Source organism: Macaca fascicularis, chromosome 1, assembly GCF_037993035.2.
Source record: "Macaca fascicularis isolate 582-1 chromosome 1, T2T-MFA8v1.1".
NCBI lineage: Eukaryota > Metazoa > Chordata > Mammalia > Primates > Cercopithecidae > Macaca > Macaca fascicularis.
Window position 1 is genome coordinate 830,485 of NC_088375.1, and position 13,860 is coordinate 844,344.

The 13,860-nt window shown below is 33.8% G+C and overlaps 1 long non-coding RNA gene across 1 annotated transcript; it reads right to left on the reverse strand.

The window, feature by feature from the left end:
• Positions 1–211: 211 nt before the first annotated feature.
• Positions 212–13,860, reverse strand: LOC135968464 (uncharacterized). Its single transcript, XR_010583294.2, has 2 exons — positions 13,750–13,860; positions 212–491 (listed from the first exon to the last, which is right to left on the reverse strand). It is a non-coding gene; the product is annotated as an uncharacterized lncRNA (long non-coding RNA).

Consider the following 13,860-nt stretch of genomic DNA (forward strand, 5'->3'; position numbering starts at 1 on the left):
CACCTGTAATCAACTACTCAGGAGGCTGAGGCAGGAAAATCGCTTGAACCCAGGAGGCAGAGGTTGCAGTGAGCTGAGATCGCGCCACTGCACTGGGGGACAGAGTGGGACTCCATCTCAAAACAAAACAAAATTCCACAAACATTAAATGTATGTGGATTTGTTGGGTGGATAAACATGAAACAAGATTTTTTGGATCCAGGGTAGTTCCTTATTTTTTTTTTCTTTGACGTGGTGCTCTATTTAAAATTTTTTAAAATTTTTGAAAGAAATATGGGTATTTCAGCAAAAGAAAAAAAGGGAGCGACAGGGAGGAAGGGACGAAGAAAGGGAGGAAAAAGAGAAACCCTCCCTGGGGTGCTTTCTTGCACATTATATTTTTCACTGTGGCTGTTCAATGGAGATGTCCCAAGGAAACCCAGGCAGAGACTCTCTTCCTAGGTCCCTGAAGTAGCACTAAGAAGCAGCACATGTCCACACTTCCAACACTGCTGCAAAAACAAGAAGTAAGCATCATTTGGATGTAAAACATTATACATTGTTGTGACTAATTTTTATTGCAATTAATCTGCCCCAAATAATATCACTTTTTGAACAAACGTAAATCTACCTAATTTTAATTATTGAGAAAATATTACTTATAAGGAGATATATTAAATTTAATTCCTACTGAACAGTGTACAAAAATCAACCTCAAATGTATTAAAAACACATATTGAAAACACAACAAATATTTGTTTTAAATTATAGGCAAATATTCATGAGCAGACATCAATTTCTTAAGTAATATAAAGTAATAACTTGAAAGACATCATTGACAAATTTGACCACATTAAAAGTTTAAAACTTTGTCCATTGGTAGATACCTCAAATAGGTGGAAATTCTTAAGATAAAACAGTATACTAAATAAATATATACTTATATTTAATAATATTCTTTGATTCAGCTTCATATATACATATATATGTGGAAAAATAAGAAAAGACATGAGCAGTTATTTCATAGAAAAAGAGATACACATGGCCATCAAACTCCTCAAATAATTGTCAAAAATGGTATTTTATCCCTATTCCAGCAGAAAAAATAGAAAATTCAAACAATACCAAATGTCGTTGAGTATGTCTATTGACAAAACAGTTTAGCATTGCTGATTAGAATGAAAACAGATATTATCACTTTGGAAAAGAAATCAGCATTGTCTTTTACATTGGACTTTTACTTTCCAAATAGTCCAACCATTCTATTTCTCTCTACAGAACCCAAGAAACTTCTTCCAGGGTACTAGGATTCACAAAAAGGAATGTTCAAAATGTTTGTTTTTATGGTAGATATATAAAATTTCTATGTCTACATAACCTGATAAATAATTTTTTGTATTCACAAAATAGAATATTTTACGATAGCTGAAAGTAATATATTTGAGCAATAAAAAATAGAATGAATCTTAACACCATAAAGCAAGCTTGGGAAGATTACTTGCTGCACAATAGCTTTTCTAAAATTTTATGAATCATTAAAATATCAAAACGAAAGATGTTTAATATCTACATTTAGATAAGATAAAGCGAAATGAATGTGAGAATGAGAGGATGTGGAACACTGGGTTTAGGATGCTGGAAATTTTGGCAGTAGAAGTAGTGAGATGGAGTAAAGTGAGGCCACATGTTATATGTAAATTGCTATTAAGTTCTTAGATTTTATGTTGGGGGACATATGTACTTTTGTACTTTTTAGATAACCAAAATTAAACCACCACTTAAAGGATATTTAAAAAGTCTTTGCTTCCATAATGACAGGCAATGGTAACACTTAGATACCTATTTTAGTACTAATGCAAATAGAATTGTGACTGAGTGATCCAACTAGTGTTTGAAACACACGTTTCAAAACAAACAAAACAGTTTTGTTTTGTTTTGTTTGTTTTTATGGAGAGGCCTTCCTTTACCTTCCTCTTAGTGTGTGAACCTTCCTGTGGCCACATCTATGAAAAGCTGAGCTTGCCAGTGAATTTGGGCAGAAAGTACATAGAGGGAACACAAGGTGTTTAAAAAAGCTCAGTAAGCAACTAAATTGAGGACTGGAGAAAAACGAACAAAAATAACGAGATTTTAAAAGGGTCTTTTGCAAATATCACATATTCTCACTCATATGTGGGAACTAAAAAAGCTGATCTCATGGAGGTAGAAAGTAGAATGATAGATACCAGAGACTGGGAAGAGTGTGTGTAGGAGATGAAGAGAACTTGATTAGTGGGTACATGCATACAGTTAAATAGAAGAAATAAGTTATAATGTTCAATAACAGAATACAGTGACTATACTTAAAAACAATGCATTATACATTTCAAAATAGCTAGAAGAGAGAACTTGAAATATTCCCAAACCCTAGAAATGATAAATACTTAAGGTGACAGACATCCCAAATACACTGACATTATCATTATACATTCAACGCATGTAACAGAATATCACACGTATCCCATAAGTGTGTACAAATATTTGTATCAACAAAAAATAACACAAAATAAAAATAGAGGATGTTTTTGCCTGGCATTGATCACTGTATGTATTTCCTTCAGGGAGGCATCTAGGTGAGTGGCTATGAAGAATTAATGTGGGAAGCTGAGTTTCTGAGTCTTTAAATCAGTATCCTCATGACTTAAACTAATCTACAATGCCTTAGCACTCTGATGCCTACGTATCATTGAAAGTAAAATATCAGTAATATACTACAGCAATAATTAGGGATGGAAAGGACCTCTGAAAAAATGGTTTAATACATCTCACCCATTTTTGTACAAATAGATAAGATTAAAATTATTGGCTAAAATGTTATCTAATGGGAATTGGTTATTATTTATAATATTCTTAAATGCTTGTACATTAAAATATTAAGAAGCAAAGAACAACTAGAAATAATAGCATCCCAACAACTTTCTAGCTTTCAGAGGTTGCCACACAATCTCGCCCAACCACTATTTGGATTTGTTGGGCTTATTATAATATCCTTTACATATATAAAATATATATTTATATTTATTCTAAAATGTTTAAGAAACATTCTGAAGTCTTCTGTTACTCAATAGATCATTAACAAAGTTAGTACACAGAAGTTGAAGGGCACTTCCACTGCCCTTAAAGCATTGATAAGTCTACAAAACTTTATTTTTTTTGCCCTTATAACAATGGAGATGTGGTTGATCACTAACAAAGACAGCAAGTCACTAATCACAGGCAACTGTTTCTCTGCTCCAAGCACAGGAAAGAAGTGACTTAATTGGAAGAATGCTGTTCAGGGGCTCATTAAATCAGGCTTCTGGGATGGTGATATAAAAACTTTTAATGAGTTTGTCAAAGTTGAACACCCACAGAGCCTTATTAAATAGCATCTCATTAGTAAGAGTTAAAACTTTATTTTATTCATTTGAAACTGGTAGCTAATTGGAGCCTTATTCTATTGGATAAATTGGGGCAAATTCTCAGAGACTAATAAGAACCCTTTGTTAGAAAACCCAAAGGAGACAAAGTTGTGTGGTTGCCAAGGGGACGCTTGGCAGAGAAATGAGTCTCATAACAGTCAAATTATCTTTCTATCTCTGAATTTGAATATTCTAGTACGTCATATGTTTCCTTTTATGTGTAGCTTCACTTCATCTGAGTTTTATCTATGTTGTAGCATGAACCAGAATTTTATTCTTTTTTTTAAGGTTATCTAATGTTCCATTGCATGTATATACATTTTTTTCTCCCTTCAGGAATATTTAGGTTTTTTAAAATCTTTTGGCTATTGTGAATAATGATGCTATAAACATACGTATGCAAATATCTGTTCAAATTCAAGCTTTCAGTTCTTTTGTGCGTATGCCAAGAAGTGGAATTGTGGGATCACATGATAATTCTATCTTTCACTTTTTAAAGGATATACCATTTGGTTTCCATAGTGGCGCAGGAACAATGTACAGAAGTTCCAATTTCTGCACATCTTCCTCAACACTTTCTGTTTCTGTTTTTATTTATTTTAATAATAACCATTTTAATAGGTATAAAGTGATATCTAACTGAGGTTTTGATTTGCATTTACCTAATGATTAGTGATGTAGAACTCTTTTTCACATCCTTATTGGTCACATGCTTATCTTTTTTAGGAAATGTCTATTCAAGCTCTTTGCCTGTTTTTCAATTGGGTTGTCTATTTTGTTGTTATTTCATTGTAAGTTTTTAAAATATATTGTAGATTTAATTTATCAGCTATGTACTTTGCAACTATTTTTCCCATTATGACAGAGCTGCTTTTTTACTTTTCTGAAAGTGTCCTTTGATGTGCAGAATGTTAATTTTGATGAAGTAAATTTTATCTCTTTTCTTCTTTTAATGCCTATACTTCTGGTTTTTACATACAAAAAAGTATTGCCAAATACAATGTCATGATATTTCCCTTTGTTTTCTTCTAAGAGTTTTGTCATTTTGGTTCTTATATTAAAGTCTTTTATCTACTTGAATTAATCTTTACATGGTGTAAGTTAAAAGCCTGACTTCACTATTTTGCATATGGATATACTGTTTCTCATCACCACTAGTTGAAGAGACAGCTTGTTTTCAGCATATAAAAACACTAGCAATTTTTGCATGTTGATTTTTTCTTTTTACTGAATTCATTTCCTAGCTCTAACAGTTTTATTAGTGGAGTCTTTGAGGTTTTTAAAATATATATATATATATATGTATGTATGTGTATATATATATATGTATGTCATCTGAAAACAGAGATAATTTTATATCTTCCTCTCAGATTTGGATGATTTTATTTATTTTTGCTTCCTATTTTTTCCTAGCCTCTAACTATAACTTACAGTACAGCATTAAATAGAAGTGGCAAGAGTAAACATCATTCTCTTGTTCCTGATCTTAGAAGAAAAGATGTCAGCTTTCCACCATTACATATGATGTTACCTTTGGGCTTGGTGTATATGCCCTCTATTTTGTTGAAGCAGGCTATTTATTAATGCCTCAATTTCAGAACTCATTAGTGGTCTGTTCAGAGATTCAATTTTTTCCTGGTTCAGTCTTGAGAGTGGGTAGGTGCCCAGGAATTCATCCATATCTTCTAGATTTTCTAATTTATGTGCATGAGGTGTTTGTAAATTTTTAACAAAATCTTGGCAAACTGAATCCAGTAGCATATCAAAAAGTTCATTCACCATGATCAAGTGGGCATTATCCCTGGAATGCAAGGTTGGTTCAACACACACAGATCAATAATTGTGATTTATCACACAGATGGAACTGAAGACAAAAACCACATGATTATCTCAATAGATGCAGAAAAGGCATTCAATAAAATTCAACATCCATTCATGTTAAAAAAAACTCTCAATAAACTAGGTATTGAAGAAATATACCTCAAAATAATAAGAGCCATCTATGACAAACCCACAGCCAATATCATACTAAAGGGGCTAAAGCTGGAAGTATTCCCCTTAAGAATTGGAACAAGACAAAGACACCCTCTCTCACCACTCCTATTCAACATGTATTGGAAGTTCTGTTCCAAACAGTCAGGCAAAAGAAAGGAATAAAGGGCATCTGAATAGAAAGAGAGGAAGTCAAACTATCTCTGTTTGCAGATGACATGATCTTGTATCTAGAAAACTCCATAGCCTCAGCCTAAAAGCTTCGTATGTTGATAAACAACTTCAGCAAAGTCTCAGGACACACACTCAATGTGCAGAAGTCACCAGCATTTTAATACACCAACAACAGTCAAGCTGATGCATTCCCATTCACAACTGCCACAAAAAGAAGAAAATACCTAGGGATACAGCTAAAAATGGAGATGAAAGACCTCAACAAGGAGAATTACAAACCAACTGCTTAAAGGAATTATAGATGACACAAAAAAATGAAAAAAAGCATTCCATGCTCATGAATAGTAAGAATCAAAATAATTAAAATGACCATATTGCCCAAAGCAATTTACAGAGTCGATGCTACCATTGACATTTTTCACAGGACTAAAAAAAAGCTATTTTAAAAATTACATGGAACCCAAATAGAAGCTCAAAAGGCCAAGGCAATCCTAAGCAAAAAGAAAAAAGCCAGAGGCATCATGCTATCTCACTTCAAACTATAGTACCAGGCTATAGTAGCCAAAACAGCATAGATCCTGGTACAAAAACAGGCACAGACCAATGGAACAGAATAGAGAACCCAGAAATAAGACCATACACCTACAACCATCTGATCATTAACAAACCTGACAAAAACAAGCAATGGGGAAAAGATTCCGTTTAATAATTGATGCTGGGAGAACTGGCTAGCGATATGCAGAAGATTCAAATGAAACCAAAAAAGAGCCCCTGTACTCAAGACAATCCTAAGCAAAAAGAACAAAGCTGGAGGTATCATGCTACCTGACTTCAAACTGTATTGCAAGGGTACAGTAACCAAAAGAGCATGGTAGTGGTACAAAAACAGACACATAGAACAATGGAACAGAATAGAGAACCCAGAAATGAGACCAGACACAACTATCTGCTTTTCGACAACCCTGATGAAAACAAACAATGGGTAAAGGATTCCCTGTTCAATAAATGGTGCAGGGATAACTGGCTAGATATATGCAGAAGATTAAAACTGGACCCCTTTCTTACACCATATACAAAAATTAATGAAAGATGGATCAAAGACTTAAATGTAAAACCCAAAACTATAAACACCCTGGAACACAATCTAGGCAATACCATTCAGGACATAGTAATGAGCAAATATTTCATGATGAAGATGCGAAAAGTATTTGCAACAAAAGCAAAAAATGGCAAATGGAACCTAAGTGAACTAATGAGCATCTGCACAGCAAAATAAACTCTCAGCAGAATAAACAGACAACCTACAAAATGGGAGAACATTTTTGCAAACTATGCATCTGACAAAGGTCTAATATCCAGCATCTATAAGGAACTGAAACAAATTTATAAGAAAACAACAAATAACCCCATGAAAATGTAGGCAAAGGATATGAACAGATGCTTTGCAAAAGAAGACATGTATGCAGCCGACAATTATATTTTAAAAAGCTCAGCATCACTGATCATTAGAGAAATGCAAATCAAAACCACAATGAGACACCATCTAACACCAGTCAGAATGGCAATCATTAAAAAGTCAAAAAATTACAGAGGCTAGCAAGGTTGCAGAGAAAAAGCACCGATTATACTCTGTTGGTAGGTAATGGTAAATTACTTCAACCGTTGTGGAAAATAGTGTGGCATTCCTCAAAGACCTAAAAACAGAAATAACATTCCACCCGGCCATGTCTATATTAGGTGTATACCCAAAGGAGTGTAAATTGTTCTACAGTGAAGTCACCTGCTTCATTTGTATGTTCATCACAGCACTATTCCCAATAGCGAAGACATGGAATCAACCTAAATGCCCATCAGTGACAGACTTGTTAAAGTGTGGTACATATACAGCATGGAGTACTGTGCAGCCACAAAAAAAGAACAAAAATCATGTTCTTTAGAGCAACATAGATGGAGCTGGAGGCTATTATCCTTAGCAAATAAACACAGGAACAGAAAACCAAATACTACATGTCATCAGTTATAAGTGAGAGCTGAATGATGGAAATACATGCACACATAGAGGGAAACAACACACACTGGGGCCTGTTAAAGGGTGGAGGGTGGGAGGAGGGAGATGTCAGGAAAAATAACTAGTGGGGACTAGTTATGATGATGATGAAATAATCTGTACAACAAACCCCCATGACGCAAGTTTACCTATGTAACAAACCTGCACAGGTACCCCTGAACTTAAAATACATTAAAACTTTTCTTAAAAAAAGATTATCCTTTCCTTTTGACACTTTGTTGATACCAATTGACTGTAAATGTGCAGGTTTAATTCTGGCCTGTCTGTCACATCCTTTTGTTTTTGGCTGTTTTTATGCCAGTACCATCTGGCTGTTTTTATGCCAGTATCGTGCTATTTTTGTTACCGTTGCTTTGTAGCACTTAAAGTTCAGGTAGTGTGAGTCCTCCAGCTTTCTTTTGCTGAAGATTGCTTTGTCTATTAAGATTTTTTGGTTCCATACAAGTTTCATAGTATTTTCTATTTCTGTGAAAAGAAAATGTCATTGGAATTTTCATAGGGATTGCATTAAATATGTAGATCACATTGGTTGGGTGGTTTGATTGAGCACTTAAAAATATTAATTATTCCAATACATGAATATGAGATATCTTTCTATTGTATAATCTACAATTTCTGTCATCAGTGTTTTTTAGTTTTCAACATACAGATCTTCTTTGCTTAAATTTATTCCTATTTTTTATTTCAACGTTTATTTTAGATTTGGGGTACATGTGCTTGTTTGTTGCATTGGTTTATTGCATGATGTCGAGGTTTGGGGGTAAAACTGATTCCATAACCCAGATGCTGAGCATAGTACCCAGTCTTTGGCCACCTCTCACCTCCCTCCCTTACCCCTCGAATAATCCCCGGTGTCTATTCTTCCATCTTAGTGTCCATTTACCCTTAGCTTTTTTGATGCTCTTGCAAATGGGATTGTTTTCTTAATTTGTTTTTCAGATAGTTCACTGTTAGTGTATACAACATTTTTTTTTTTCTGTTGTTTTTGTAACCTGAAAGTTCACTGTATTCTAAGTTCTAAAAATTTGCTGGAGGTGTCTTTAGAATATTCTATGTGTAAAATGACATCATTAGCAAACAGTAAAAAACAAACAAACAAAAACAAAACAAAACAAAAAACTGATTCTTTCTTATTTGGATGCTTTTTGTTTCTTTCTTCTGCTTAATTGCTTTTGCTAAGACCCCCAGGACTATGTTGAATACAAGTGGTGTGAGCGGGCATCTTTGTCTCTTTGTCTTTTCCTGACACTAGAGGAAACACTTTCACCTTTTAACCTTTCAATACGATGTAGGCTCTCGGCTTTTTATATATGACTTTAATTATATGTAGATACCTTCCTTCTTGGCCTATTTTTGAATATTTTTATTATGAAAGGATATTGAATTTTTCAAATTCTTTTCCTGCAGCTATTGAGATGATCATATAGTTTTGTAACCTTTGTTCTGTTAATGTGGCAATTACATTTATATACATGCATACTCTGAATCAGCCTTGGAACACAGGGAAAAATCTCACTTGACCACAGTGGATGATCCTCTTAATTTGCTGTTGAATTTGATTTCCTGGTAATTTATTAAGCACTTTTAAATTTATGTTCATGATGGATATTAAAATCTGATTTTCTAGTTTTAAAGTGTTCTTTTTTGGCTTTGGTGTCAGAATAAAGATGTCCTCAGAGCATGACTTTGAAAATATTTTATCCTCTTTTGTTTTATGAAGAGTTTGAGAAGAACTGATGTTACTTCTTTTTTAGATGTTTTGTGGAATTCTACCATAAAAACATCAGTTCCGAGCTGATTTTTGTTGGAAGAATTTTTAATTACTGATCTAATCTTCATACTCATTTTTGGTCTGTTTTGATTTTCTATTTCTTCCTCATTAATGTCTCCTCTTTCATTTCTCATTTCATTTGTTTGAGTCCTCTCTTTTTTTCTTAGTCTAGCTGAATGTCTATAAATTTTGTTTATCTTTTCAAAAAATTAACTATTTTTAAATTTTCTATTATTTTTGTTTTTTCTCTATTTCAATAATTTCTGCTCTGATCTTAGTTCTTTTCTTCCTTTGACTAACTTTGGGATTGGTTTGTTCTTTTTCTAGGTATCTAACATTAGTTTGTTTATTAGAAATATTTTATTAAATGTAGGCATTTATTTTCATAAACTTTTCTTCTAAGAATTATGTTTGTTGCAACACATACATTTTGGCATGTGTATATCTCAATTAGTTTCATTTGTTCTAAAGTGTAGTTCAAGTCCAGTATTTTCCTACTGATTTTATATCTTGATGAGTTGTCCATTATTAAAATTGGGGTATTAAAAGTCTCCTACTATTGTTGTACTGCAGCCTGATTCTCTGAAATATTTGCTTTATCTATTTAAATGCTACAATGTTGAGTGCATATATATTTACAATTGTTATATTCTCTTAATGAATTGACTCTTTATCATTTGGCAGTGGCTTTTATCTCCTTTTCCATTTTTGTCTTAATGTCAGTTGCATAGGATATCTCTTCATATCTTCAGTTCCATTCTATATATATCTTTAAAGTTGAAGTAAGTCTTTTGAAGTAATACATAGTTAGGTCTTTTTTTGGTAAGATTCATTCAGCCACTCTATGTCTTTTTGTTGGAAACTTTAATCCATTTACATTCAAATTAATTATTAATAAGCAAAGACTAGTGTCATTTTGTTCATTTGGAAGGGGGATGCTTTGCAGATTCTTTGTTCCTTTCCTCCTCTCTTGCTGTCTTCCTCTGTGTTTTGATCGTTTTCTACAGTGATATGCTTGGAATCCTTTCTAAAAATATTCTTGTGTGTGTGTTTAATATAAGATCTTTATTTCTGGATACCCTGAGGCATAGTATTCCATGTTGTACAAGTACCACATTTTCTTTATTCAATTCACCATTGATGGGCCCCTAGATCGATTCTTTGGCTTTGCTAATGTAAATAGTGCTGCAGTGAGCATACATGTGCATGTGTCTTTTTGGTAGAATGATTTATTTTCCATTGGGTATACACCTAGTAATGGGATTGCTAGTAATTGGATTCCCACCAACAACGTATAAGACGTATTTCCTTTTCACTGAAGTCTTCCCAGCATCCGATATTTTTCGACTTTTTAATGATGGCCATTCTCACTGGTGTGAGATGGTATCTCATTGTAGGTTTGATATACATTTCTCTGAAAATTAATGATGTTGAGCAATTTTTCATATGTAAGTCTTGAGAAGTGTCTGTTTATCTCTTTTGTAAAGGGTATTTTATCTGTTCTTTTCCCTCTTTAAAATGTTCTCAATAGTTTGTTTTGTTGTCTCACTTGCTAAATGTCTATATTCAAATCTCATTTCCTCCAAGAGAAACCAATGTCTTTTCTGACCACTAGCAATATTATTTCTTTTAGCCTAGAGGGTTTCTTTCTGTTAAGATATATTCTGAGTTTTGAACAGATAGTTTCAGAAACTGAAAAGAAATTAAATATTTTCAGAAATATATTTACAAACTAATGATACTTTATTAACCAGTCTATCATCTGGTTAAAGAAATTCTATGAAATATGTAATCAATCTCTTGCCCAAAAGTACAATTTTGCCCTCACTTCCCATAACCACATTACACGTGAGCTTTATTTATCAACAAAGACAAAGGCAGGATCAAGAGATCTTAAATATTCAAGTCAAAAAAATATTTTCTACTGACATAAGAATATTTTATCACATAGGGATATTTGTGTCATGTGTTACAGGTATAAATCAAGGGCAAAATTTCTCTCTCTTTTTTTGTCAAAACACCCAACATCTTACACTCTATGGTTTGAGTTCCACCCAGTCTCTCCAGTTTTATTTTTTATTTCTTTTAATTTTTTTAAATTGGCACTTAGTTGATATCCTCATTTCTCTTTTAGCTACTCCAAAACTTACTAATTTGTCTTCTTGCCTTTAGTATTTCAATGTGTCTTTAGTATCTCTCCACAATACCAATTCATGGTGATAAAAATCAGAGTAACTGTTTGATATAAGAAGATGATTGACTGGAGAGGGAAACAAAGAAATGTGCAAAACAAACATTTTTATCTTTATTTGTGAACAGTGTTCTATGAATATAATTATATTGATCAGTTTATTCTCATGTTGGTGAGCTGTTTTCAGTTTGGAGCTATTATGAATGAACCTCCTATAAAAATTATCTTTTTAAGTACTTTTGTCAACATGTTGTATATTTTTTATATTTTTCATTGTCTAGGAGTTGAAGTGCTCAAAGGAAAGACATATATTTAACTTATAAGAAATCAGCACTGATCTTAGTTATTTCTTGCCTTCTGCTAGCTTTTGAATGTGTTTGCTCTTGCTTCTCTAGTTCTTTTAATTGTGACGTTAGAGTGTCAATTTTAGATCTTTCCAGCTTTCTCTTGTGGGCATTTAGTGCTATAAATTTCCCTCTACACACTGCTTTAAATGTGTCCCAGAGATTCTGGTATGTCCTATCTTTGTTCTCATTGGTTTCAAAGAACATCTTATTTCTGCCTTCATTTCGTTATGTACCCAGTAGTCATTCAGGAGCAGGTTATTCAGTTCCATGTAGTTGAGCGGTTTTGATTGAGTTTCTTAGTCCTGAGTTCTAGTTTGATTGCATTGTAGTCTGAGAGACAGTTTGTTATAATTTCTGTTCTTGTACATTTGCTGAGGAGTGCTTTACTTCCAATTATGTGGTCAATTTTGGAATAAGTGTGATGTGGTGCTAAGTAGAATGTATATTCTGTTGATTTGGGGTGGAGAGTTCTGTAGATGTCTATTATGTCTGCTTGCAGCAGAGATTAGTTCAATTCCTGGATATCCTTGTTAACTTTCTGTCTCGTTGATCTGTCTAATGTTGGACATAGGCATGGGCAAGGACTTCATGTCTAAAACACCAAAAGCAACGGCAACAAAAGCCAGAATTGACAAATGGGATCTCATTAAACTAAAGAGCTTCTGCACAGCAAAAGAAACTACCATCAGAGTGAACAGGCAACCTACAGAATGGGAGAAAATTTTTGCGATCTACTCATCTGACAAAGGGCTAATATCCAGAACCTACAAAGAACTCAAACAAATTTACAAGAAAAAAACAACCCCATCAAAAACTGGGCAAAGGATATGAACAGACAGTTCTCAAAAGAAGACATTCATACAGCCAACAGACACATGAAAAAATGCTCATCATCACTGGCCATCAGAGAAATGCAAATCAAAACCACAATGAGATACCATCTCACACCAGTTAGAATGGCAATCATTAAAAAGTCAGGAAACAACAGGTGCTGGAGAGGATGTGGAGAAATAGGAACACTTTTACACTGTTGGTGGGATTGTAAACGAGTTCAACCATTATGGAAAACAGTATGGCGATTCCTCAAGGATCTAGAACTAGAAGTTCCATATGACCCAGCCATCCCATTACTGGGTATGTACCCAAAGGATTATAAATCATGCTGCTATAAAGACACATGAACACGTATGTTTATTGTGGCACTATTCACAATAGCAAAGACTTGGAATCAACCCAAATGTCCATCAGTGACAGACTGGATTAAGCAAATGTGGCACATATACACCATGGAATACTATGCAGCCATAAAAAAGGATGAGTTTGTGTCCTTTGTAGGGACATGGATGCAGCTGGAAACCATCATTCTCAGCAAACTATCACAAGAACAGAAAACCAAACACCGCATGTTCACTCATAGGTGGGAACTGAACAATGAGATCACTTGGACTCGGGAAGGGGAACATCATACACCGGGGCCTATCATGGGGAGGGGGAGGGGGGAGGGATTGCATTGGGAGTTATACCTGATGTAAATGCTATTAAATAGGATAGCTGGACTTAAATAGAATAATTAATATTTTTATGTTTGTATGTATAAATATATATTTATATTTTTTCTACATATATTTCTGTATATATATTTATATTTATTTATATTTGTCTTAATCTTCTAGGCACTTTCTTTAGGTGCAGGTGAGGAATGTTGTGTTTATTAATTTCAAAACCTTGCCCTTTCTGAAGTTGGCAGGTAAACTGATTATTGTCCCGTTCCCGACATTCATACTTACTTGAAAACACACACAGGTCACTGTTCTGTTCCAGTCAACAATCTTCTTTTCTCTTCTTTCTGACATCCTACCCTCCACAAAGGCAGTGTCTCTCTGTTCACAAGCTGTTGC